We start from the raw sequence: 12500 nt of genomic DNA on the forward strand, positions 1-12500 counted from the left end.
TCCTGATGTACGTATTATTAGTTGCGTTTGTCTGTGTGGCCGAAGCTGTACTTGCTAGTATATATTTGCCTGCTCTTAACCAAGATGAAAATTATCCGATTAGGATACAATACTTGGTTCGTTTGTCCTCAGATTAGGTTCAGAGATGATGCTGACATATCGTCCATATATATATATATGTGTGTGTGTGTGTGCGTGTGTATAATGCTAGCTTCAGTGGGAGACATGTGGTGCTGTGTAGAATATGGTCTATTCTCATCTGTCATAGTTACATCTGAGGCTTTGTTTTCCATGACTTGGCTTGCCAAATTCAGATGGACCTGTACAAAACTTTGTGATGATGATCTGTCGATTTTCGTCACGGGTTTGAAGATGGAGCCAAGTTTTGCTTTTAGCAAGTAACACCAACATGGCAGAATCTGAACCAAATTTTGTTACATAGCTTAACAGCGACAGATCCAAATCTAACTTGAGCTTAATACAGTCTGATCCAAGATCCTCATTGTACCTTAGGAAAGTCTTACCCAAAGATGATGTTACCTAAGGATTGTCTGACCCAAATTAATTATGGTTCACCAAAGCGTAATCTTTGTCCTTAGCTTTTTTGATCAGGCTTGATATGATAAGGCTTTTTTGATCAGGCTTGATATGATAAGGCCTTTTTATTCCCTCCTCCCTCCATGCCATCCAAGATCCGGGCAATGCAGGCATTCCTGTCCCATCGACACTTGCTGTACGCTTTTCTTCTTTCCTTTTCCACACCTTCCCATCTCCACATTATACTCTGGTTATCGACGGATTTGTTTCGTGTATTTGCAGATATCCTAATCTTTTCCTCACCTTCAATGTCCTTGGTGTGGTCTCCTCCTCCTCCTCCTCCTCCTCACGTCTGTTGCTGGCTATCACATAAAAGTGGTTTTCCTTTGTATGCAAATTTGCTCTCGTGCCGGTAATGTTTCCCACTGCTTGCCCAGTCGCCTTCTGCATGTGAAAAGGTTCCTCTCGCCCTGCAAGCTTTCTCTCTGCTGATGTAGTTGTTCTCCGCTTGTACACTTGTCCTCTCCTTATTTAATTGTTCTGTCTTGGTAAAATTGTCCTCTTCTTGTACCATCTTCTTGTAGAATTATCCTATACTTGTTTAGTTACTTATGTGCTTCTAAAGTAGCCCTGTGCTTCTAAAGGTGTCCCTATGCTTGCAAAAGTGTCCTCTGGTTCCTAAGTTGTTCCCCGCTTGTAAGTTACCCTTTTACTTATGAAGTTTCTCTTCCGTTTATAAAGTTGGTCCTTTGGAGAGTTTTCCTCGGCTCTTAAAGTTGCGCCCCTGCCTGCACAGTCACCTGTTCTGGAAGACTGATTCACGTGCTGGAGGTAGAGCTGCCTGCTTCTCGTGTGTCGAGCAGTACTCTCTCTCTCTCTCTCTCTCTCTCTCTCTCTCTCTCTCTCTCTCTCTCTCTCTCTCTCTCTCTCCTCACCCAGCCATGCTAATCACGCGTCCTCACTCCGCTCCAATATCAGTCTCTCGGTTTCTGCCTGGATGGCATTTCCACGCTCTTTTTCCGTCGTCCTTTGTGAGAGAGAGAGAGAGAGAGAGAGAGAGAGAGAGAGAGAGAGAGAGAGAGAGAGAGAGTAGGGTTTCTCTCTCTCTCTCTCTCTCTCATGGGCGTACTTTGACCAACGTCACGTGATAAAACGAAACTTCTTTTTTTTTTCCCCATCGTGTATTTACTGAGCATGTATTCAGTGTTTTTTTTTTTTTTTTTTACACATCCCTCACGGTTATGAGGGCGTTGTAAAAATACCTTGATCCTCCTTACAAATGAATACAAAGGGAAGCGAACTGCAACAGACTATTGGATCCTTTCGAGGTTGTTTGTGATAGTAAAAGGGATCAGAGAACAAAGGAGGGATATCCTGAAGCCTTTTTATTGTATCTGCTGAGGCGCGCGCATAAGTGATCAGTCGTGGACTTGAAGCTAAATATTTGTCAGGGTGTTTTTAGCTTAAGGTGTTGGTCAGGTGGTGTTGCTTTCGACAACTGTTACTCATAAATCCTTCCATAGGTTAACAGTTCAGCTGGAGTGAAGTGCTTCGCCTCGTTCGACCAGAAGCGTTTGCCCCACAAATTTGTATCCATTATCAAGGTTGATGTCAGAATAATTTATTCTTTAAAGAGCAGCTCAGCTCAAGATTTTCATTTTTCATAGCCTTCAATTTTTCAATGCTTGGATTACATCGTCTCTCAGCCTTTCGCTCTTGATTTAGGTAAATTAAGAGCGTCCAAACAGCTCTCATAGGATGTGTGTGTCTCAGTTCGGTAATCATATAGGTTTTTCGCTGCTGTTGGAGTTAATATCTTTTTATTTTTAAGTTGTGGAACATTTTCTACACACACACACACACACACACACACACACACATACATACACACACATACACACACATATCCCAGCACCCATTTTAATGGTGTTTTTGCAGCTCCGAGTCTGCACTACATCCAGTATTACGAAAATAATGGACTCCCATGGGAGTGAGAAGCTTCTGGACGAGACTGAACTTCCTTGCATGTTTAGCCTTTATCCTTCACAGCATCTTTGACTCCATCCTTCCACCTCGTCTTCGGTCTTCCGTCTTCCCCTCGTTCCCTCCACTTCTGACACACACACACACACACACACACACACACACACACACACACAGGCCCTCGGAGTCTTCCTCCTCCTCATTGATTCTCTCTATGTGTCCAAACCATTTCAGCACACCCTCCTCCGCTCTCTTTGAGACACACTCCTTACTAGTTCACCTCTCTCTTATCCTGTCTCACTGGATCAGACCTCTTCACACACACACTCACACACACACACACACACACACACACACACACACACACACACACACACACACACACACTGACTCTGTCCTCAAGCATTTTCCGACACATTCACCGTCTTCCGTACGTTTTCATCTATGACACATGCCTTGCATCCATACCACACTTGTCGGGACCACTGTACCACCAGTCATACACATCTTTGTCCTCATATACGGCGACCTGTCCCTCTACGCGCTCCTCAGTGCACCCAGGGCTTCATCCCCACTCTAAGGTTTATTCCACCTTTCATGTCTCCATCCGCTGTCATGTTCACTCCCATGTATCTAAAAACACTCCTCCTTCCTCCAAGTTCGCTCCTTTGAAACTCACACTCCAACCACCCTGTTTCTCCCTACCCTTCTCCATTTAATAACCTTACTTTCATTCATATTGAATTCCAGATTCCTTCTCTCGAAACACATCACCACCACCTCTCTCAAGCTCAGACAACCGCTTCTGCAATTTCTCGCTCATGTCTGCAGGCAGAAGCCGTGGTGTCATCAGCAAACAAATGACTCACCTCCCAAGCCAACCCACCCCCTAACAGACGACAGACCAGCCCTGCAGACCCTCACATTGACCTCCTACACCAGTAACACTTCGCGGAGACCCCACCTTAACAGCGTAGAACCACTCACCCTCTTCTGTTCCTTTTTGTTCACACGCCTTAATCTCTTGGTAGAAACTCCTCACACCTATTAGCTTTCCTCCTACATCATGTACGCATAACACCTTCCACAAACCATCCCTAACAGCTTTATCATACGTCTTTTCCATGATTCATAAATGCCACGTATAGAATATGTAATTGTCTTAGTAATTTTCTCAGATTCTTCAAAGCAAACACCTGATCCACACATTCTTTTAACACTCCTGAAGCCACGTTGTTCCTCCACAATCTGGTGCTCTTTGCATGCTACCACCTTCTCAGTCACTACCCTCATATATCTTACCTGGTTTACTTGGTAAACTTAGACCTCTGTAGTTCGGACATTCATTTTTGTCTACCTTGTGTTCTCCAATATATATATATATATATATATATATATATATATATATATATATATATATATATATATATATATATATATATATACATATATATATATGTATTTATGTAGATACATTAATTAGGTGAGTTCTTAATCCTTCCAGTAGAACATGCAATCTTTGGTATACATATTTCAGCTTGTTCTTACGTTTCCCTTCGCCATATCTTCCCGTCTCATTGTATTGCATTTTCCTCGTCTCTCCTTCCTTCTCCTCCATTTCCCTCTGCCTCCGCCGCCCACACTCCCACCCCCGTCTGTGCTCTCACCTCCCATTCGCACCCCGGCAGACAACAAAGTACGTTAGGCAGGAACTGGGCCGGGCCGGCTCCAGTGGAGGCGGCGGGTTAAGCCTGTCTGGGAAGGTGACCCCAAACCTCTTTCTCTTTCCCTTGACCCCGTGTGACCTGAGTTAGCCAGCCAGCCAACCAACCACATTAACCATGCCTAGGCAGCTCACACACTTACACACACACACACACACACACACACACTTAACTACAAAGAGAGCGGTCATGAACTGTGGTTAACCCCGAAGGAATATATTATCACACTCCGTTGACCTGAATAGTCAGTGATTTAGGAAGTTATTAAGAAAATCAGGGATCGAATTTTTGTGTAGTGCACAAGCATCAACGTTTGTAGAAACCTTGTGACAGTGTTGTGTGGTAACATTCAATGGGCCTGCTTGGTTGGTCGGGTCGTGAAGTCCGACATTGTCATATGCTGTTACATGGCTCCAGGGAAGTTCCACTCTTGAGGTGTTCAACGATAATTTTTTTTTTAAGACCGCGCACGCCCTTCCTCACTGCTAGGCGATGAGAGAGAGAGAGAGAGAGAGAGAGAGAGAGAGAGAGAGAGAGAGAGAGAGAGAGAGAGAGAGAGAGAGAGAAGAGGTTTTGGGAATCTCGGAATGAAGTGCTGTGCTGGGGGGTTGGAGCTGAAGAACGCCTGCCCTCCAGTGCAGAGTGTAATTTCGTAATGGATGGAGGGGCTTGGGAGCAGACCTTCCCTCACCTCCTTCTCTCTCTCTCTCTCTCTCTCTCATAGTCCTAAGATTTTTTTTGTATCTTCCCACATGTGTAACTCACCACGTTTAATATTTTTTTCTTTTTTCTTCCGTAGGTAAGTTGGGGGAGTTGCCGTAATCACTGTGTACTGAGAGGTAAGTTCCATGTCCCCTAGTTTTATTTCTTTGTATTGATTTGAGATTCATTTTCTTCCATTTTCTTTTTTTCTCTCTCCTGTAATGGTTATTGTGCCGTGGCTGGGCTACACCTGAGCGTCAAACGTTATTGTGCCGTGACTGGACGACACCTGAGCTTCAAACGTTATTGTGCCGTGACTGGGCGAGACACCTGTTGGGGGGGTTAAACGTTATTGTGCCGACAAGTTTATTTTCGGTGTTAGTGTATTTTAACCGTGAGCCACCCCTGGTTTTGGGGAAGGAGGGGCATTAAGGAGCTAACCCCTCATCACAGGTTGGGGGATATGACAGGAAGATTAGATTGATAAGGGTTTAATTTTCATCCTCAACATTTCGCCACAATCTTAAAGATGGCAACGAGTTTGAACTCTCTCTCTCTCTCTCTCTCTCTCTCTCTCTCTCTCTCTCTCTCTCTCTCTCTCGTCCTTGTAGTCTGAGGGCAAGCAGTATTGTTGACCCATTCGGTCATCCGAACTGATACTTGTATGGAACACGATGTCTGCAAGATGTGGACGTATCCAGTAATGAGGTAGGAACACAGGTGGAAATAAAGGAGTTGGCAAGGTACCATTTGGCCCACCTGCGCCGACTTGGTAAGGAAAATAAGCCAATGTTTTTTTGTTTTTTGTTCGGCTGTTGGTTGTGTACGAAGCCTCCTCGTTGTTTTCGTTGTTCTTGCTGCTGTTGTTGTTATTATTTTTGTTCTTATCATTATTACTGTTATTGTTAGTATTATTATTGTTATTGTTTTTGTTGTTATTGTTTTATTATTATTATTATTATTATTATTATTATTATTATTATTATTATTATTATTGTTTTTCTTGTTATTGTTTTATTATTGTTATTATTATTATTATCATTTATTATTATCATCATTATTACTATTATTATTATTATTATTATTATTATTATTATTATTATTATCATTATTATCATTATTATTATTATTATCATTATAATACTTTGCCCCATCACTGTTATTGTGTTATATTCATTTCACTCTCGCATCGAACATTATCTCTTGATTTAATCGATTTTATTACAACTGTACAAATTGCACAGCTAAGACGAGAGCGGCACGGGTGTGTGTGTGTGTGTGTGTGTGTGTGTGTGTGTGTGTGTGTGTGTTATCCCACCTCCCCCCATGGTTGTTGACTCGGGCCTCCGCATGAACTCATCTGGTTCGCCAATATGTAGTGATATCCCTTCATAAAACAAAGGCAGCAGTAGAGTTCATTCATCTCGTTCTGATATCGAATGAAATATGTCACGTCCAGGATCGCTTTTTTTTGTATTTTTCAAATTCCCTTTTTTTATTCGTTAGTTTATTTTCTAGTTGTCCCTTTCAGGTCCATTGTTGACGTCACTTGCCAGCTGGGCACGCTGATGGTCAGTGTGGACAGATAAGCTCACAATATTTCCCTCATAACTCAGAATGTTGGTGGATGGGTTTGCTTGTGAGAGATAATCTTAGTTTTTCTTTCTGTGAGTTCGTGTTCCACACGTGAACCAGAGCTTGTTCTTCAGTGTGTTCACGTGAACGTTTTAATGATCATCGTCATGAACAGGTGTTCTTGAAACACCTGAATGATGGTAAGTCATGATTGGCGATCACGATTCTGAAGTGTATATAGCCTCTTGACCTCATTAACAAGGGTGACCATGATGTCACAGAGTCCAGATAGTGTGGTCTGTGACCTTACAAAAGGTCACCGATGATGTCACGAAGTCATTATACATTGTTGAAGTCACCAGTGATACCACGAAGTCTATATACATTGTTGAAGTCATCAGTGATGTCACGAAGTCAATATACATTGTTGAAGTCACCAATGATGCCACAGTTGATATACATTGTCGAAGTCACTAATGATGTCACGAAGTCAGCATACATTGTTGAAGTCGCCAATGATATCTCGGTCAGTATACTTTGTTGAAGTCACCAGTGATGTCACGAAGTCTATATACATTGTTGAAGTCATCAGTGATGTCACGAAGTCAATATACATTGTTGAAGTCACCAATGATGCCACAGTTGATATACATTGTCGAAGTCACTAATGATGTGACGAAGTCAGCATACATTGTTGAAGTCGCCAATGATGTCACGAAGTCAGTATACATTGTTGAAGTCACCAGTGATGTCACGAATTCATTATGCATTTGTTGAAGTCATCAGTGGTATCACGAAGTCATTATACTTTGTTGAAGTTACCAATGATGTCACGAAGTCAGTATACATTGTTGAAGTCACCAATGATGTCACGAAGGCAATATACTTTGCTGAAGTCACCAATGATGTCACGAAGTCAGTATACATTGTTGAAGTCCCCAATGATGTCACGAAGTCAGTATACATTGTTGTAGTCATCAGTGATGTCACGAAGTCATTATACAATGTTGTAGTTGACCTTTCGTGTCCACGTAAGTAACCACCAGCCTTACAAATGGTAACCACGATGTCACGATGTACATACTAAGTAACCCTCTCTGACTTCACGAGAGAACTTCATTCAGATCGAAGTCACAATCGGAAAGAAAGTGAAATGTCCGATTTCCGAGGAAATTGATACCAGGAAAATGAGCATCTTGGAAAGTGACGGTAAAGGAGTGTTTTTAAGAAGTGTCAAGTTCACCAGAAAATATAAATCATGAGGAAAAAATATATATGTATACATATATATATATATATATATATATATACATATTCTCCGAAATAACTTCTTGCTGACAGACCAAACTGTCCGCCAAGAAATCTCGGATATTCCGGGAATTTAAACTAACCGTAAAAAAACAGTTTATTGAACGGAGTTAAACTGTTTCAGACAGTTTGAAATTTAAGAGAGAGAGAGAAGAGGAGAGCTCTTAATCCATATGATGGTCGTAATAAAAGCAGATCTCATCCAAACCTCGGATTTTAAAGTAAGCGAGACTAATCCTCGAACAAAATACCTTAAAAGAAAGGCAGTGTTACGAGAACACCCCCTGTGCCTAAAAGAGTTCTTCATTCCTTTAGTGAAAATTGGACTTGCACAGCCCAGGTCCTCTCGCCTTCCAGATGAGCGTCACTTGCAGGGAGAAAATACCGTGCTTGCGCGGGCGAAATGACCCGTAAGGAAATGCTTGCAGGAAACTGTGGTTTCTGTTTATATGACTGCGCGTCCGCCCTCGCTCCACGGGCTCTGGTGGTCGACCGGGCCTCTGCCGTGGAAGCCACGCGTGTGTGTGTGTGTGTGTGTGTGTGTGTGTGTGTGTGTCTATGTTATTACATTCTTGTGATACCTTCCTTCCCCACTGTGCCTGGCTCGACCACTTCACCGCCAGTGGGGGTGGGGATGGTCACCACATGTGGTCGTCATTTCGTCCTCCGCGGGTTTGACAATATCCACGGACTCCCGGTACCCAGATGCCTTAACCTACGCCATATGTGGATTTCGAGGACTTCTCCTCTTCCCGAGCAGCAGCAGCAGCATCTCCCTGTGTGTGGGACTAAGCCTAAAGGTGAAAGGCTTAACAGATTGAAATGCTAACTATTCCCAGAGCTGTAATGACCTAACCCCTCCCCCTCTGGTCTGACCAGCTTAGGCAATAGTTTGCTGTCCTCCTCGCGTTTGCTAGTTAGTGAGGTGATGTAGATGTGGCTCAGTAGCATCATGGACGAGTTTGAAGTGTGGTTCCTGTGTGTCAGTTGACAGTGTCTGTCATGAAAGGTAACCCTTCTTTGGAAAGTTACCGGATGAATTGGAATATATATATATATATATATATATATATATATATATATATATATATATATATATATATATATATATATATATATTCGCTTTGCCCCTGGCATCAGGGTCATACGGAGATCTTTGGCTCTTTGGTTATATTCTGAGAATATTCTAGTTGTCCAGCTCCGTCCATTCGGGTGTGGAGATTCTTGTGTTGATGATACAGAAGATCGAAAGGATATCCCCTTTGGTGCTGAGCATAGATTTGACTCAGTCTTCGTTTTAACACGTGTGTGTGTGTGTGTGTTTGCGTGTGTGCATGTGTGTGTGTGTGTGTGTGTGTGTGTGTGTGTGTGTGTGTGTGTGTGTAACGTTAAGCCATTTTCTGTTTGTCTTGGTTGTCGAGTACTGTTGGCTCAGCTCTGTTAAGCTGACTGGATTAGTGTTCGCATTTCGATTCAGGTTCTTTTCTTAGTCGTGTTACATGACTGTAGACTATGTCCTTCAAACAAACAAACAAAAAATAAACATTTCTTTACACAAAAAAAAGACAAGAAAACTCAGTTACTCCTAAATGTTTGAAGAGAAATACGTTTTGTAGTGTAATAGGAAACACTTGTTTTTCCTGCTTTTCTTATCCGTGACAGTGAGATCAGTAACAACACTGGGATTGTATTTACGAAACACTGATGCCTACAACTCAGTGTCCTGGCCCTGGAGACCTGTCGTTGTAGAGAAGATTGGATTCGTCTTATACTCGATCCTCACTACCCCGAGCGCTGGACCTCACACACTCCGTCCACTCGTTTCGCGATGAACTCCAGAAATAAAGAACTTATCCTCCGCTACACTGGAGGCCGCCATGGCCACTCCCACACTTGGACCATCTAAGCTTGCTAAGAGCAGATCCGTGCTTTACCCACCGTTGCTCTTGTCCAACGCATCTGTTATGATGGTTACCGGAAAGCAGCTTTGTTGGCCGAGGAGTAGCATAAAGGAGAGAGAGAGAGAGAGAGAGAGAGAGAGAGAGAGAGAGAGAGAGAGAGAGAGAGAGAGAGAGAGAATTACGAAGGTAGGTTGAGGGGAAGAGGTCCAATGAGGAGATGAAGTGTAGGAATTAGATAAGCGTATGTACGTCCAAAACATCCGGAAAAAAAGGGCTTTCCATGTCCTGAAAAACTCAGGTTATTTTCTTCTCCTCCTCCTTCTTGTCTCTCCCTTACTTTTCTTTCTTTATTTCTTACGCCTCTCGTTTTATAAGAATCATTCTAGGACTCTTCTTGAGTCTCCGTGTCTGGAGACTTTGACATGAATGTAGAATTTGCGTAAAAAAAAGAATTTTTTCCCGCCGAATGATAATGATGATAGTTATGATAATGATGATAGTTATGATAATGATAATGATAAGGTTAGGGATGGAGGTAGCACCAGATTCATTCCTAAATCCTCAGTCCCCACACCCCTGCGTGAACACCCTCCCACGACCCCATACACTACCCTTCAGCGTAGATCCAGATCACTTCAATTTTCTTTCTCAGTATGAGCAACGACATATGCTGGAATATGATACCTTCGAGTCCTCCGAAAAACTGAAAAATGCCTTTGGAATTCTACATCCCATATCGTCTTTCAACCCACCCATCATCGGACATGGAGAGGCACTGTATTGACCTTTCTCTTATGGTCTGGTTAGGGATCAATAATAGAAGCGACCTTCCCTTGGTATTAGAATGACATTAGACACTACGGGACTACCTGCACTCCATTGGTGTCGGAGTCCGATACTCACAGTGGAAATTATTGTACATCCGAACGAAGCAGGAATATATATATATATATATATATATATATATATATATATATATATATATATATATATATATATATTCCTGTGAGTTCAATGGGAAATGAAACACGATAAGTTCCCAAGTGCACTTTCGTGTAATAATCACATCGTCAGGGGAGATACAGGAAAGAAATATATAAGTATCCATAAATAACACATCTTGCGTTATTTGGAATAGTTCAACATTCATGTTTGGAGTTCCTCTCGCGTTTTAACCAACTTACGTTTTCCTTTTCTCTTCTGGTCGTTGACGTGTTATCTTCATTGTCCCATTCTCTTTCTTGCCTCATATGTTATTGGTTTACTTTTCTTCATCCTTGTTTTAAGTTTCTTTACCCTGAGATGTGCTGCATTCCTACCCTGGTATTTTCTTGCTTGCACAACGACCAGTCGTCCCAAACTATAACTTCTTCAGATTTTCATTCTTTTCCGTATCCACCGATTTCTCTCTCTAATTCCTCAGATTCGTGGACGTAATCTGCGGGCTGTCCATTTCCCATTTTCTGTCAGAAATTGATTCGCCATCACAGGTGGTCTGTGCCACGTTCCCGTATTTTTTTCTTTTTATCCGCTTTATCCGATCGCCTCTGTGCCTCTTAGTTTATGTCGACCACCTTCCAAGATGATAGGAGGGAGGGGGAAAAATGGTGGGGAGGGGGTGGGAGTTGTCAGATATTGGAGTGACGGATGGCGGCGAGTCCCAGGTTCGAACCGCTGCGCTGGAAGATTTTCGCGCGAACATTTTCATTCAGTTGACATCACTGAGGGTTCGTGTGTGGGGATATACGAGGAACTGGCCAGACGTTCCGTAGACAACAACGTATGTTTGTTTCGGTCTATGGAACGGAGGGTCTCGGAGAACCCTTACGTAGAGACGAAGGCATTGGCGTAGAGAAAACGGACTGTGGACGTGAATCAGAGTGGAGAGGGAAAAAGACGATTTTAAGGGGGGGAAATCAGTCTCTCTCTCTCTCTCTCTCTCTCTCTCTCTCTCTCTCTCTCTCTCTCTCTCTCTCTCTATGTAGACGAGGGTGTTAACCAATCTCTCCCTCCCTCCCTCTGCCTCGCTACCTCCCTCCCTCCCTGGCAGCGGCCACAGTCCCCGGCGCTGGCTGCCTTGGGCCTAGTGGGTGGTGTCGGGGTCCCTCGCCGGGTTTTCCACCTTGGTAATGCTGTTAGCCTGCTGGTGCTGGTGCTGGTCGTCCTATGGCACCGCGTGGAACGCTGGAACGCGTCGCCCCCGACGGCAAGATGGCCACAGGTATAGGGAGAAGGTGTGTAAATGTGAAGAAAATATTTACCTGTTGGTTATATATATATATATATATATATATATATATATATATATATATATATATATATATATATATATATATATATATATATTTATACTTTGTCGCTGTCGCCCGCGTTAGCGAGGTAGCGCAAGGAAACAGACGGAAGAATGGCCCAACCCACCCACATACACATGTATATACATTCACGTCCACACACCCACATATACATACCTATACATTTCAACGTATATATATATATATATATATATATATATATATATATATATATATATATATATATATATATGTGCGCAGGAGGATGGATGTGCTGGAAATGAGATGTTTGAGGACAATGTGTGGTGTGAGGTGGTTTGATCGAGTAAGTAACGTAAGGGTAAGAGAGATGTGTGGAAATAAAAAGAGCGTGGTTGAGAGAGCAGAAGAGGGTGTTTTGAAATGGTTTGGGCACATGGAGAGAATGAGTGAGGAAAGATTGACCAAGAGGATATATGTGTCGGAGGTGGAGGGAACGA

General features: G+C 42.7%; 1 protein-coding gene across 1 annotated transcript in view; it reads left to right on the top strand.

The window, feature by feature from the left end:
* Window positions 1-12500, top strand: part of LOC139753686 (uncharacterized) — a 661673-nt gene that overhangs the window by 282891 nt on the left and 366282 nt on the right. The window lies entirely within an intron of this gene.

The sequence above is a fragment of the Panulirus ornatus genome, chromosome 2 (assembly GCF_036320965.1).
Source record: "Panulirus ornatus isolate Po-2019 chromosome 2, ASM3632096v1, whole genome shotgun sequence".
Classification (NCBI taxonomy): Eukaryota; Metazoa; Arthropoda; class Malacostraca; order Decapoda; family Palinuridae; genus Panulirus; species Panulirus ornatus.